This window comes from Anser anser (genome assembly GCF_964211835.1).
Source record: "Anser anser genome assembly, chromosome: 12".
NCBI lineage: Eukaryota > Metazoa > Chordata > Aves > Anseriformes > Anatidae > Anser > Anser anser.
Window position 1 is genome coordinate 6,506,722 of NC_139733.1, and position 16,304 is coordinate 6,523,025.

The 16,304-nt window shown below is 41.3% G+C and overlaps 1 protein-coding gene across 1 annotated transcript in view; it reads right to left on the reverse strand.

The window, feature by feature from the left end:
• Positions 1 to 3,538: 3,538 nt before the first annotated feature.
• Positions 3,539 to 16,304, reverse strand: part of SLC6A11 (solute carrier family 6 member 11) — a 156,208-nt gene continuing 143,442 nt past the window's right edge. The window contains exons 17-18 of the transcript XR_014571752.1: positions 15,419 to 15,632; positions 3,539 to 3,690 (exon numbers count right to left, since the gene is read on the reverse strand). The gene's annotated coding sequence lies outside the window, so the exon portion shown is untranslated. The remainder of the gene's footprint in view (positions 3,691 to 15,418; positions 15,633 to 16,304) is intronic.

The window sequence follows — 16,304 nt, forward strand, 5'->3', positions numbered from 1 at the left end:
ATCCTCTGAATTAATACTCTGAGAGAAAGAAACAAGCTGCAATTAGCAACTCGGCAAGCTGCATACATTGCTATCTATAAAAAACTTGGGTTTCATTTCTATTTATAAAAAACATGGGTTTAAGTCATCTAAAGTCAAAAATTCATTTATTTTTATTTTTTTTTAATTAATGAGATATTAGTTTAAAATGTCTTTTCTTCTGGAAGCGTTACAATTTTCATGGCCTTCTGTTCGGCACTTGTTGACCTGTGGTCAATGCTTCCAAACTTTGTTTTTGGACTAGTTTATTTCGTACCAGAAAAAAAGTGGGTGTGGTTCTCCGCTCTATAATGAATATAAAGATGAAAAATAGTCACTCTGCTTGCACTTCACAGAAACAGAGCAGTTTTGTTTGCCTATTGATTGATCTGTGACAGCATGGAACATTCTGAAGTACTGGTACGAAAAAGTAAGTGAAAATCCTAGGAAGGGAAAAAAAAAAAAGGATGGCAGCAAATGCAAAAGGATAATTCTCCAAATAGAAGACAAAGTCTGTTCCAGTTATTTTTGTAAAGGGTTGATTGCAATTTGCATCCTGCTCAACCAGCATCTGCCATCAGCAGCGCTCAGTAGTCCTTTATTTACTTTATATTTTGCCTGTGAATATTTCTTGATGACATTTCCTTCCCAAATCCTTCCACAGTGATCGTTCACCCTTCTCCTTAATCCTAAACACACCTTGCTAAAACCTACAGGTGATTTGCAGGTTTCATTCCAACCATCACACAGTTAGGAGCTCAGCTCACTTTACCAGAGTTGTCATATTGACCCCTCAGAGTGTGTTTGTAAAGAATACTACTGGCAAATTGTATTCTCCGGGGAATACGTTTGAGATATGGGGGTTCTGTGATGCAGGATGGCATCCTGCATTGTCCTCTGTACCAGAAGAAAAACAGCAGATGGGAAGTAAGAGAGAAAAAGCCCTTTGAATCGCATAATTTCCTTCTCCTCATTACATACCAAGTTAACAGAGACACGTCTGGAGTTATCAGAGAACAAAGCACTTTTGTAAGACAATCTGACAAAAATACCCTTAAATCCTGTATGACGAAGGGGATGTTATTAAATGGAAACTGCAGTAAGTCACCTATAAAAACAAACAAAAATACAGATTCTGATTGAAAACAGTGTTTCCATTTTCCATTCACTGTTGACAAGCAATAGCATTCCCACAGTGATTGAAATTACCAGAAAACTTTCTCCATGCTGGGCAAACAGGGACAGAAAAGCATCATTCTGCCAATAGCTCTGCTGCTGTTCCTGTGCAGTGTTTTTTTAAACCCTTCTTGCTTCCATAGAGTAATTAGATACAGATGTTGTTTGTGTTCATCCTTTTGCCTTTTAGTCTTACTCAAAAGTATTTTGATAACTCACAAAGTGAAGTTCATATTTTATCAGCCATTTACCATCAATTTCAAAGTGAGCCTGCGATTTATTTTCCGACAACCCCCAACATGAAGTGTGATGTACAGAGAGCTTCCTTGTCCACTCCTACTTTCTCAAAGGCCAAAGAAATCTAGCTGGAGAACAACATCTGAGAAACTCCACAGGTTTAGCTGGAGAATCATTTCCCTAGAAATTTATACTGCCTTGAAATTGCTGTCAAGAACGGAAAACCACAGGAAAGTGGTAGGTGCTAGATCAATCCTTAATAAGTAAAATAGAAAGGTACCACTTCCAATACTGGCTGCAAATTAGAGAGCTGGGGTTGAATTTAGGCAAATAGTGCTCACAAGTGGCCATCCAAAGAGCCTAGCTGTGGAAAGACTGCTGCGCTCCATTAGAAGGCAGTGAGGAAGTGTACTGATAGCCGAAACACAGTCTAGAACAAATTGCAATCATTTACAGTCAGGTAATAGCTTAGCTGTTTATATTTATTTTAAAAGGTAGCTGAAAATGTGAAAAATTCTGATATCTTGCCCATTTAAATGAATTCTGCTGCTGGGCAAACATGGCTTTTTTCAAAAGAAAGGATATAGGAGATAAAAGCAAGGGGGGTGGGGAGGGAATGAGAAGGGGAGAATATTCAGTTATTCTTCCTAATACTGCCATTATGACAGTAGGGATTTTGCTAATGTAAGCAACATATTGTGTCAAAAGAAGATAGCAGAAATCTGTGTGCAAGCCTGCAGTTCAGCTGACTACAAGCATATGTAGTTGTAAATTCAATTTAACTATAGCTAGAAAGCCACTAAGCTTAAGGAATGCTAAGTGTTTATGGCCAGAAAGATTCAAAAGGACAAATTGCACCTTGATGGGAGAAGACTTCACGGTGTAAATTTTCCATTAGCTTTAATGGTACTCATATGACTGATTCTGCACACACCGAGACTGTACAGTTGAAGAAATAGTACTTGTGATTGGGTTTTCCCAGTAGCAATATAAAATGTTGAAGTAAAATAAAAAGCAAAAAAAAGTCAAAAAAAAAGAATATTTTTAAGCTTCCCACATGACACAGAAGCAATATTTATCCAAACAGTCAGAAGACAAAGGTAACGGACTCTGGGTTTAAATAAAGAGAATTAACTATCCTGAACAGTCATGTCTATGGAAAGTCAAGTATGGAAAATAAATATAGTTTGCATTCTGAGAGAAGTGTTCTAAAAGAACTTATTTTAAACTGCATTTCAGCTCAATTATGTACTAGAAGTACATACCTCTTGTCAACTCTTGTGTCAACTCAGCTGCAAACAGGAGTGGTAGAGAAATAGTTGCAGAAAAACTGGCATTCTGCCCTGAGCAATGGCTTACACCTCTGCTAGAACGGACACAGACAGCAACTGGAATCATCACTATTGAACACAGCCAACCAACTCTTCTTTATTGTTTGGGCCACAATAAGGGAAGCACAGAAATGCCATGAATAAGTCTTCCGGGTTTCTAGATCAAACTCTAATTGAGATACACCTGCTCTAAGAGTAGAGACATGCTTGGCTTTTCCCCCCCCCCCTCTTTTTTTTTCTCTTTTTTTTTAATTGATCTCCTGGGAATTATATGTCCATTTAGAGTCAAACTGATGTTACGTTTCATAGCATATCAGATATTGCTCTGCTTTGCAGAAATGAAAGCCTGAACTTTTGTTTCGAGGCATTCCTGAGCAGCCTGTCCAAGCTAGCCTATGTTCCCCTCCACGCTCCACTAGATGGTTCAGGCACATGTATTTAAGGAGTGAATAAGGGGTGAATGTGCCAGCTGGTGTTCCCTTTAGTGTCAGTCATTATTATATGTGACTTTAACTAGTGCTAGCAGCTTAATATGGTTTAGGTTAATGAGCCATTCAGCGAGATCCAGCGTTCCAGTTTGTTGGGTTGATGAATTAATCTCCACTACTTACAGCTCCTTGTTTGCACTGGAAGGCTGCCTGCTCCCAGGACAGGATCAAGTGAGCTGTTCTGTAGTGCATGTTGTGGCTTCAGACTGCATCCCCAGAATAGTGTGTACACTCAATACACAGGTACTACTGAAACACACCAGCTCATATCTGTTAACCACAACAAAATTATTCTTGCTCAAACTATATTTCTTTCAAGAAAACTTCTGAAACAGCACAATTTCAAATTCAGTACAGTATTCTTTACAGTGGCTCTCTTCCTTGTTGTCCTCTGCTTCTCTCTCCTTTATTAATTCCATCCCTTTCTCTTGTTTTCTTTTCTACTGGAAAAAAACACAAACCAGAACACAACATCACCAGGAACAAAAATAAAACACTTAAACACTTCAAATAGAACTGTTTTTGGTCTCTTTTTGTATCAGTTCAGAGAAATTGAATACTGAAAAACTGTTACAGATGTCACAACACAAAAACACCATGGAGGTTCAAATGAGCCATGTATGCTAAAGGGAAGGAAAGTAGAAAACTATCATAGGTGATCAACCTTTTGGGTTGTTCGCAATAAGCTGAAAGATGTGAGAAGTTCTCAAGCTGTACAGAGGAATCTGAGGAGTTAGTAACAGACTTCCAATCAAAATCCTTCCCAGCAGGCTTCCTCTTCTTCAACCTTTCACTTTTTTTCTACTTGCCAAGAACATCCTTCATGATAGCTGATGACAGTTGTCCAGGAAGCAAAACAGACCTAGGTGGAACCATTCAGCATATAGGCACTAAATAGACCCGTTCTGAATGCTTTAGTTAACGGCTTTGATATACTAAGGTTGCCAGCAAGCATCCTGCAAATCCCTGTACTGAAAAAAGGCTAAAGAGCTGCCTCAAGCAGAGCTGTTGCTTTCCTTCAAGCACAGGGAACTCATGCTCAAGAAGCACAGAGGTACAGTAAGCTTTAACTGGATGCATACATCCACCACAGTCTTTGTTTTCACTGAAAAGCCTTTCTTTTATTTATTTTTAAACCTCCTAGTAACTCCATGTGTTTATACGTAATCAAACCTATTCAGCTACTGAGATTCCCTTTTTAGACCTAGCCTAAAACAGAGGCCATATTCACCAGAAGCTTATTCTCCAGAGGTTGGGAGGCAACCTGAATACATTATAGGCATCTGCAAAGGCAACATTACCCAGAAGAATTGCTAGAGTTTCTGGTTTATTCTATTGTGGAACATAGAAAAATCTCTAAAAGATAGAACAAAAAAGAAACAGTTTTTGTTGTTTTCAATTATATATATACTAAACTGAAACTATCTAGCCTTTACGTAGTTTTACTAGGAAAAAGAAAGAAATTATTAAAGCTTCTATTAGAAAGCTTTCTGTATAGCTCTTACCTGTCTCCTTCTGTTGTTACAGAGAGAAAACAGACGACATCCAAAACAACAGGGCACAGCAAGGTTCAGCTGATCAGAGAGCCAGAAGCCCAGTCCCACAGTACCCAGGGTAAGGCAGCCAGGCTCAGCCAGGAGAACAGATCACCAGGTAAGTTTGTGGTGACAAGACAGGTCAGAGATCAAGCTGGAAAGTGAGCCTACAAGTAAAGATCAACATGTTCATGCCCTGGTGTGAGCATAGCTATGACTGAATCAGAGACTAGCACTCTAACAAACTACAGCTATTACTGCTAAGTTGAGCTTAAATAGAGCTCCTGGGCCCATGGGCAAAGGATACAGGTGGAGGTTCTAAGTAAGGCTGGCTAGGGCCATTAAGGCTTAAAGGGCCTCAGCATAGGGAAGAGAGTCTCTCTCTGTATGGCTTAGGAAGAACTTATTGTAAATACATTACTTAAATGAAAACCAAAACGTTACTTTAAATGAAAGCATGATATAATTCCAAAATGAAACTTTCTAATTTGGGAACAGTAAAAAATGATATTTTCTGTGTAAGATGAAGGAGGATACAGGAAAAAGTGCAACAAAAATTCAGAACATCAGCTAAAGGAAAAAGGATATTTGAAAAATTTGTGTCTGAAACTGGTGTTCAAATCATAGTGTCCCTTAAGGACTGTAAACTGTGAAAGGATGGGAGCTTTTTTTCAATTTATTTTGTGAGATATTGTTCAAGTTGCCACAAGATGAACTTTAATTGAACTGCTAGTGAGTCTGGAGTATTTTAAGAGATATTGTAATATAGGCTGAACTTTGGATGGGGTCAGAGATAATAGAATGAATGCTGCCTTGGGCAAGGCTCTTTCTCATGGCATGAAACAATCATTCTTATGGTTCCTCTTTTTGAGTACAATTTTCTGTTCTTCCATAAAAAGGTTCTCATGAGCATAGTCAGGCTCCGCGTAAAGTCATGAAATAGAGTCACAGAGGGCAGGATTTTGGATTAAGTTAGCGACCTTTGTTCTGTGGGAGCAGGCTGTACATTTCCTGGAAGCTGTCATGGCAATTGCATAGGCAGGTGTCATCAGCCAAAATACTAAAGGCAGCAGGTTATTACCCATGTGTCTGTAGATCAATTGTGCTTTAGTGCTGTCTGGTAGTTGTTTGTTTCTATCTTCATATCATCTGGGGATCATAGAAATCACATAAGAAAGAATTGACTTTGGGAAAAACAATGTATCAGTCATGGCAGCTCAGTTTTGACTTCATCCACACCAAAGGTATTTCTCATTCATATATGCAGCAAATGGAATATAAGATGCTACTTTATCTTTCATGACTATTGAGACAAGTGATGGGATGTTTAACTGTTGGTATCTCCACATGAACGAGTTACCCGGGATCCCTTTACAGTCAGTGGAAGCTTAGTCTAAGTAGTCAATAGAGTCCAGGAGGCAATTCATAATACATTGATTCATGTCTAAAATAGGTTCTGGGAAAACCTGTCCTGAAAAAGACCATCTATTCCTTGCAAAGATAACTTGGTTCACTATCTCATATAGAAACATCCATATTGTAAAATTAAGCGAGACACATATTACTTAAACAGTCTGGCTGAGAGAATCTATTAATGAATTTATTTCAGTAAAATACTGCCATAACCAACTGCAAAAGGTGCAGCACCTAAACTCTCAAGACTTTTCTATATAGTGCTAAGATATAAAAGATTTTAGTTTGCTTAAGTAAACTATTAAAAAAAAAAAGCTCTAGGACTATTACACTATCTACACATCTATTTAATAAACATTTTAAAATACTGATACTGTGGGAGACAATGCATGTCTCCATTTACAGTGTGGAGACAATTTTCTCCCCAGAATTCAGAAGGCATTCTGACTTTGGATAGTAAGTAGGGAAAAATGTTTAAAAAAATTCTTCAGGACTAGAATGGCCTACTTGGGCATTTCATGTTTTCCAGCTGAATAACAGCCTTGTGAAGTATAAAGTACATGTTTGTAGTGAATGAGAAAAAAAAATGTATATAATATATATATCCAAGTTATAGCTTTCTTTGGAAAATGCATTTTGAATGAGATTAACACATGGAAACAGCTGGAAGCATAAAAACATTCTGAACTGCAGCCTTCACATTCTATCACTGTTTATCAGACTTTATTCCCAAATATGTCCTTCCTATCTTCAGGTCAGTGTAAGAATTCGGTAAACAGGATAACTGTAACTAGAACTGACCATCATAAGATAATTTCATTGCAGTGAACATATTTGATTCTAGGAAAACTGTATTTTTGCTGATCTTTACCAGGAAAGGACAGTTTGCTGTGCTCCGCAATTCAAAGAGATGCTTGAAATTAATGTACAGCAGCAAGATGTCATTAGAGTGATCAGGTTTACACAGCAATAGCAGTGTAATGCCCACCCCTACGTGGCATTAACGGTGAACAAAATAAATGAAGACGGTTACACATAAAACTAAAGAACAGGACATTAAATCAAGGGAAATACATGTTGTTCATCAAACCTTCTCTACACATGGCAATACTTTTCCTTGACAATGCTAAGTCTCGTTACCCTGAGAAGTCAATATACAAAAATGATCCCCTCTGGAAGACTCTCCAGCTGCCCACAGAAATCTTAACTCATTCTTAAAAGAATACTCCACATACCACTTGAAGGATACCATTGCATGACAAAATAATGAATCTAGAACATATACATGGGAAAATGTTCTAACTTGGATGAGTGCTGTCAAACTGGAGTACACAGATAAATCAGCTGCCAAATACAGCAAAGAGTTCTGGCTGGAGTCCAATATTAAGCAGGAGAAGTGGCATCTGAGAGCTACTCAAATTGTTCTTTTCACACCAGAATAGCAAAGATTCCTGCCTGCTCTCTTGCTGATATTTGCAAGCTCCACAAAATGTTTGTGAAATTAAAAATAAATAAATAAATAAATACATGCATGCACACACCACCTCTGTTTTATGCAGGTGCACAGATGCTGTTTCATACATACACACACGGGGTCCAGCCAGGAGCTGCTCGTTCTGCTACTATTGCTGTAGCTAGAAGGTCTGAATTAGCATTGATCTGGAATGGGGCATAACTGCTTCTGGCAGCAAGAATGAGACAAATCTTGAAAGCTCAAGGCACAGCCACCACTCTTGTTTGATACAATGTATGTCAGTGCAAAAATCACTGCAATTTACTGGAGAAATAGATTCCTCCCGCCTATTATTTTCTCAGGATTACTTGTGTTTGACACACCAGTTTGCAGTGTGTAATGATAGGAAGATATGATCCTTGCTTTTTTCTCCCTTCTCTTCATTTGCTAAGCTAAAGGTGTAACAGAGGCAGGACTCGGGACATCATCCTAAGGGTGCTCTCTGCATAAAGACTAGACCTTTGGCATGCCCTGCTGAAATGGATGTCCAGGTGAGGCGCTCTGTTACTCTGAGTTGCTTTTGGTCTCTGACCCACTTTGGACTGCATGCGTACACTTTTGTTTCCTTGAAGAACCACTGTCATGTATGGTACTCCACACTGCTGGGACCTGTGCATACTCTTGTGAGATTTCAAATAGAGAAAAAAAATGGTTATCTCATTTCCTTTAGTTCAAATATTTGAGTAAGTCAACATGATTTTGAAGTGGACATAAACCAAAAATCCTCACCCTATCTAGGACCCACTACTTTAGAGGGTTCTGTGTGAATAGATCCCTGTATCTTTACATAGGGATGGATGCAACCTGACTGTGAGTGTAAGGGTGTAGTGTCCTTGGCTATTTAACTCAATCTGAGGAGGGATATCAGTCCATTTCTGCCCTTTACCTTCTATCTTCTACTTTCCTTTGCAGTGCTGAAACCACTTTAAATCCCACTGCAGCACCACAGCTTTTCTAACATGTCAAAGAGAAATGAAAACAGTGCAATCTCCTCTTAGAGAAAGGAATGGGATGCAGCAGAAACTAAAGCATCTTAAGTGTACCTTGTATAAGGCACAGCTTACCTGAGCAACCTAACAGCCACAATACAGCGGGTAGCGCAAAGCTACTCACACGAAGAATAACATAGAAATGACTTACTCTATTCACATCTCAAATTAAATCAGAGTTTATTTTAGTTATTTAGAATATAATTTGAATGTGGTTTTGTTAAGTTTTCTTTAAAGGACTGAGAGCTTTTAATATTTTCCCCATGGCTGAGAGACAAACTACTTATAAAGCAAGATTTTCCAGTCAGAAAACGTGTGTATATAAAACGTGTGTATATAAATGCAGATACACACAAGCCTGCACACATTTGTATGTATTTATACATACATACGCATACACATTCGTGGAAACATTTGTTAGAAGCATCAAAAATGGATTTGATTACGGAAAATTCTCAACATCTGCTGAAATTATTGAATGTCTGTAACTTCCGTTGCCTTCAAGAGGGAAATAAAGATATTCAGCAGCTGTATGTAGGATGCAGCCCACTGCCACTACTGCATAAAGCTCTAAGAAATGTGCCGATATACAGATCTCACAGCTCCTGCTTAAAGTGGTGAGAAAATCAATTCTAGACCAAAATGGCTAGAGGCAAAAGGATAAGATGAAATGTGACTGACAGAGAGACAGCATCCAGTAATGCTCAGTCAAGTGAAAAGGCAAAAGAACACAGGAATAGTAAAACCTATCCGTTTTTGTTTTAATTGGGAGGGGACATAGCAGGCAGTTTTGGTGCTCTAGGCAGTCCCTGCTACACAAAGCCTATAATTGTTAACTCTGTTCTATTCTGAAGTGAAACATGCAAAACATAGATAGGGCTCTTTATAACTAACACTGTGCTGTAGACAAATTGGACTGTGATTTCCAGTGACATTAGGGTGAAATGAGGTTGCCAAATCATGTCAGAATGAAGCAGTAGTGACATATTCTTGTTTTCTGGTGCTGAAATCATTTTAGTCAGTGTCCAGTGCCTCTGCTTCTCATTGCATTTTGCCCCCTGTTTCCCCGTTGTTTGTACTCTTAAGTATTGCAAATATAAACTACATCTAAAAGTGTGAAAGGCAAGGCTTTTTCCCTCTATCTACTTCATGCTCTGTGAAGGATTGAAAGTCACAGAAAGGAGCAGGAACCTAGGATACTGGCATTATAATCTCAGCTGTACAGCTTGCTTTCCTTTTCCCCTGCTTCAGTTTACCCATCCATGAAACACATTGTCTGTGGCATCCCCTAAGGGCCTATAAGAGATTGGAGGATTTAATGCAGACTAATGTGTTTGGCTGAAATAACTCCATAATTATAAACTATTGTTATTGCAAGAATCAAAGTTGAAGCATTTGAAAACCATGTGAGACAGAATTGGAGATTTTTTATTTTTATTTTTTGTAGCTTTTTTCATTCTTCAGTACTTTCAGCAGTTAGAAGTGACCAAGGAAAAGGGATGACTGACAAGGACTTAATCACTATATGAAAATGTCAAGCTGAAGAAGGAAACATTTGACCCACCCTCCATGGTAGAAAATCTTGTTTTCTTGGGGTGCAGTATGACAGAAGTCCCACACACCCTTATGTCTGACAGTTTACAGTCAAAATATGTTGGTGCTTCAGCTTTTTCTGTTCTTTTGAGTTTTTAATTGCATTTGCTTTTGGTGATTTCAGAGGTAATGTGAGGAAGGAAACCTTAGACTCCTGCCTGACAGCAATGAGGTTAGCTCCTTAGTAAAACCCGCTCTTTTAAGGGATTGCATGCTCTTTATGATTCCTGAGCCTTTGGGGCAGCTTCCCTCCCATGCAGATGAGTACTGCCAGGAAGGCCAGAATATCAGAGGAAAGAATTAGGGAAGCTTAAGCATTAAAGATGTAAGATGGAGAGAGCTGGAAGCAAAGCCAGAACAACTCAGAAGGCAGGCAGCAGCAGTGAAAGCTTTGAAAGTAAGTCATGTTAAATTTACAGTAGGGACAGTGGCCCTTTACATAGGAGTTAGTAAAGGAAATATTTCCTAGGGGTTGATTCTACAAAAACCTTCCTGTGTGTAGGTTAATTAAGTGTTCTGAGAATTACCTGATTAGGGCTTCACAACCACACATCTTTTAAAACTTAACACCTAAAAGGCAGTGAGTGACTTAAGAATAGGAAACTCCAAAACAAAATAGAAAGAATTAAAGTTTTTCACAAGAGATCCAATTTCCATGTAACCTTTTGCTTATAGCTGACAACACCAGTCGTTATCAGAGAATCGCAGAATCATTAAGGTTGGAAAAGCCCTCCAAGATCATCTGGTCCAACCATCCCCCTACTACCAATGTCACCCAATAAACCATGTCCCTAAGCACCAGGTCCCACCTTTCCTTGAACAACCCCAGGGACGGTGACTCTACCACTTCCCTGGGCAACCCATTCCAATACCTGACTACTCTTTCTAAGAAATGTCTCCTAAATTCTAACCTAAACTTTTCCTGGTAAAACTTGAGGCCATTCCCTCTAGTCCTATCACTAGTTACCTGTGGGAAGAGGCCGACCCCCAGCTCCCCACACCTTCCTTTCAGGTAGTTGCAGAGAGCAACAAGGTCTCACCTGAGCCTCCTCTTCACCAGACTAAGCAACCCCAGTTCCCTCAGCCACTCCTCACAGGACCTGTGTCCCAGGCCCTTCACCAGCTCTTCAGCCCTTCTCTGGATGTCCTCGATGTCCTTCTTGTAGTGAGGGGCCCAAAGCTGAACACAGCACTCGAGGTGTGGCCTCATCAGAGCAGAGCACAGGGAGACGATCACCTCCCTGGTGTGCTGGCTGCACTATTCCTGACACAAACCAGGATGCCGTTGGCCTTCTTGGCCACCTGGGCACACTGCTGGCTCATGTTCAGGTGAGCATCAACCAGCACCCCCAGATCATTTTCCTCTGCACAGCTTTCCAGCCGCTCTGCCCCAAGTCTGTAGCACTGCATGGGGTTGTTGTGGCCTAAGTGCAGGACCCAGCACTTAGCCGTGTTGAACCTCATCCCATTGGCCTCTGCCCATCGACCCATCCTGTCCAGGTCCCTCTGCGGGGCCTTCCTACCCTCTGGCAGATCGACTCTTCCCCCCAGCTTGGTGTTGTCTGCAAACTTACTGAGGGTGCACTCAATTCCCTCATCCAAGTCATCAATAGAGATATTAAAGAGGACGGGCCCCAACACCAACCCCTGGGGAACACCACTGGTGACCGGTCGCCAGCAGGATTTCACTCTGTTCACCATCACTCTCTGGGCCCAGCCATGCAGCCAGTTTTTAACCCAGCAAGGAGTGTACCTGTCCAAGCCATGGGCTGCCAGCTTCTCCAGGAGAATGCTGGGGGAGACCATGTCAAAGGCCTTGCTGAAGTGTAGGCAGACTACATCAACAGCCTTTCCCTCATCCACCAGGCGGGTCATCGGGTCACAGAAGGAGATGAGGTTGGTCAGGCAGGTCTTGCCTTTCATGAACCCATTCTGACTGGGCCTGATCCCCCAGTGGTCCCACATATACTGTGTGATTGCATTCAGATGACCTGTTCCATCACTTTTCCTGGCACCGAGGCCAGGCTGACAGGCCTGTAGTTCCCTGGATCCTCCTTACGACCCTTCTTATAGATGGGTGTCACATTAGCAAGTCTCCAGTCATCCAGGATCTCTCCAGATGAGCATGACTGCTGATAGATGATGGAAAGTGGCCCAGCAATCACATCCACCAACTCCCTCAGCACCCTTGGGTGGATCCCATCTGGCCCCATAGACTTCCCACAGTCCGGGTGGAGCAGCAGGTCTCTAATTGTTTCCACCTGAACTGTGGGGGGGTTCTTCTGCTCCCTGTCCCAGACTTCCAGCTCAGGAGGCTGAGTACCCTGAGAATAAGTGGTCTGGCTAGTAAAGACAGATGCAAAGAAGGCGTTAAGAACCTCGGCCTTTTCCGTATCCTCAGTAGTCATGGTCCCCCCTGCGTCCAGTAAAGAATGGAGATTCTCTTTGGCCTTCCTCTTGCTGTTAATATATTTATAAAAACATTTTTTTTAATCCTTAACTGTAGTGGCCAGGTTGAGCTTGTACTGGGCTTTGGCCTTCCTGATTTTTTCTCTGCATATGCTGGCAAATTCCTTGTACTCTGCCTGACTTGCCTGCCCCTTCTTCCACTGGTCATAAACTCCGTCTCCCAGATACTCAACAAAAGTTCCCTGTTCAGCCAGCTGGTCTTCCCCGCTGGTTCATCTTACGGCACACGGGGGCAGTCTGCTCCTGCTCCTATAAGACTTCTTTCTTGAGGAGCATCCAGCCTTCCTGGACCCCTCTGCCCTTTAGGATTAGGATTTAGTGCTTAGTGATATGGTTTAGTGGAGGACTTGTTAGTGTTAGGTCAGAGGTTGGACTAGATGATCTTGGAGGTGTCTTCCAACCTAGATGATTCTGTGATTCTGTGACTGACTCTCAAGGGACCCTCCCTACCAGTGTCCTGAAGAATTCAAAGACTGCCCTCCAGAAGTCCAGGCCATCTACCAGGATGGCCCTGAACAGTTTTATGATTTGCTTTGCTTCTGCGGTTACTCTGCTAAGAACAGTTGGGTCTACTGTAATGAGGGGGAAGAGCTAGGGGAAGCTAAGTAAGCACCCAAAGGTCCTCATCCAGAAGAAAAATACTTCCTCAAACCCCAGTTAAATCTATGGTCCCTGCTGGGCACTGAAATCTGTGGTATTCCCGGAGAGTGGCTATTGCCAGCTCAGAGCTCACCCAGCTACGGCACCTCTGTTCATGGGCAGTGCAGGAGCAGCAAAGGCAGGTGTGTGTGAGAGAAGGGGAAAAAGGGGCAGTACCTCGGCCTCAGGCAGGCTGCTGGCTGACAAGCTAGAGGCATTTACTCCTCAGTATGTGTTGTGCCTCCCGAAGAAAGAGTTTCCTTTAGGAAAGCTGGAAAAATAATCAGAGAAGTTTCTGTGCTGCCTTGAGCTCTGGGAAGCAGTTACTCCTTCTGTCTCCAGATTAGACAGAAGAAAGCTCCTTCATCCCATCCTGCTTGGGCATATCATACAAGGACATGTTCTGTCTTAAATAAATAAATAAATAAATAAAAGCTATCACATAGTAATGGAAATACAGAAATACAGTAACTTATGGAAAACACCAAAGCCAGCATAGTGTGCACAGCTTGGTATATGACTTTTTTTCTGTCTGTAGCAAGACAGAATTGTAGAGCGTGCTTGTCCTTAGAGGCCTCCAGTAGTCCTCAGTTTTGTTGCCACAAGCTAGTACTGCTGTGTTCCCTGACTGACACTTTTCCCCAGACTAGTTTGCGTAGCAGTAGTAGAAGCCTGTGAGAAGCTTGCAGGGCCAGAGTGAGCATTTGCAGTTTATTAATGGCCTGAAACATTAGGGCATTTAGAGGAAATCCAGTAAACATTTTTAAAATCAATAGCTAAGGGTAAGTGAAGTTCAAATGGGGAAGGAAATGAATTAATATTGGTGTAGTAAGGCCCTTAAAAACATATATTGGCATTATTTCCAGCAGAGTAATTATTGGCATCAGGCTCTGAGACAGCCTTAGACCACCCCTGAGTCTTGAATCATGCCCACCAAATTTTCTCCTGCCACCTCAGCTGGATGAGGTAGATGCTACTGCTTGCTCTGAACAGTTCTTATCTAAGATGTCTGCATGAGTGGCACTATGCAAATATTAGTTATTGTTCTCCAAACGTTTGTACTTAGAGCAGTAAGGAGAAAGCCCCTGTTGGGGTACAGCCTAATGAGATGTTAATAGAGCAGTGGGTGAATGTAAGTATAAGTGCAGCGGGGTTGTGCTAAGGAGCTCAACTGACAAAAGAACTGTAAAAATGTGGAGCTCTCTGCACTGAACCAAAATCTGAAATAAAATTTTTTGTTCAGTGAGGGAGGGCTCATCAAATAGCCATGTTTTCAAATATGTGCCTGCTGTGGAGAGTAGGGTCCTGCTCTCTGTTCTGCAGTTACAGGATTTCATAGTCACAGAGAAAAAGGATGAGGTGAACAAATCCATGGTGTGACTATGAAGGACAGACTGGGGAAGGAGAATAAATTAGAATATTATGTGACTTTTTAAAGCAGCAGCCTGTCACTTCATTTAATGCAGAATGAACTGAAATGCACAGCAATGTGAAAGAGTAGAAGTTACCCTAGTAAAATGAAATAACATTAAAAAAAAAAAAAAAAGACAGGCCTCGACTGACAAGCTTGCTTCTATACAACTGCTGTGCTGTTTGGACATCAAATTTTACAAGCTCCATCAAAACATGAGCAAATTGGGTAACTGTGTATACACACCGTCATTTTGACACAGCTCCCCTACCACTTTCATACCCCTACCCAGTCATGCTAGAGGTTGCAACAGGGAGCACAGACTAGGTGCATAAGGGAGAGCGTAGCTTTATCTTTGAGAGCTGTTAGGCTCATATGGGGGACTTATAATAAAAAGGGAACTGCTCTAACCATTTCTTCAGGGTTCAGCTTTTATCATGTGGTACAACTACCTCGGAGGCAGCTTACAATTTGGGCCAAATGACACCTGTATTCTTCGACACTTTTACTGTAAAGGGGTATCAAATGCTACAGCATTACAGTCACAATGTCTGCCTCGCCGTCTGATTCCATGGGCCACCAAATAAATTTCCAGAGTGGACTCACCTGATGGGAGTGCAATGGAGATGTTAGCATTTAATTGTGCTTCCTGCAGAGCAAAGCTTAGTGAGTTCCCAGTGAAGGTGACAGACAGCAAGAGGCAGGGAAGGGCAGAGGTCACCCTTCCTGGGTAGCTGACTTCTTTTTCTCCTGAGGAAACATCTGCGGTGGTGGGTCTACATGGGGCATGCACAGCTGTAGTCTCAGCAAGGACAAATGTCTGGAAGAGAAAACAAATACAGAATAAAACTGGATAAAAATGCGACTGACACCACATGAAGCTAATCAACCTCTGCAGCTGTTGTGGCTTGGAAGGCAACCAAATAAAAAGCTTTTAGGATATTTTACTTTTGGCTTGTTCCTCCTCTAACACCAACCTGCTTCTGAAAGGAGGTCCCTACTTTTTGCCAGTCACAAGGAAAAAAATAGGTCCATGAGTGTATGTGCAAAGAAGGTATCCAATTTACATGCAAAATTGATGTAATTGCAAATGCAGATTGAATTCTTGCTGCTGAAGGTGGCTGAATTTAATCATATATATACACGTATAAATATGTGTCATTTTGGCAAAATCTATGCAGTGCCAGTGCCTAGTCTGACCTTTTGAATATATCAAGAGCCCTCTTGTCCTAACTATCCCTTTCCCATGTCAATGGCAACCCACGGCAGACCTACATACATACCAATACCCACACTAAATATCCTTATGTGCTTTGCTACCCAGAATTGGACCAAAGATCCCTTTAATCCTGTGTCTATTTAGGACAGACACCTAAAATCAGTTTGGTGGATACTGAACCGAAGGGTGCCTGAAACCAGTTCATTCCACAGGCACTCAGCAACTTTTCTCTATGAATTTGTCAAGTCCGTTTGTGAACCCAAAAGGAGACGT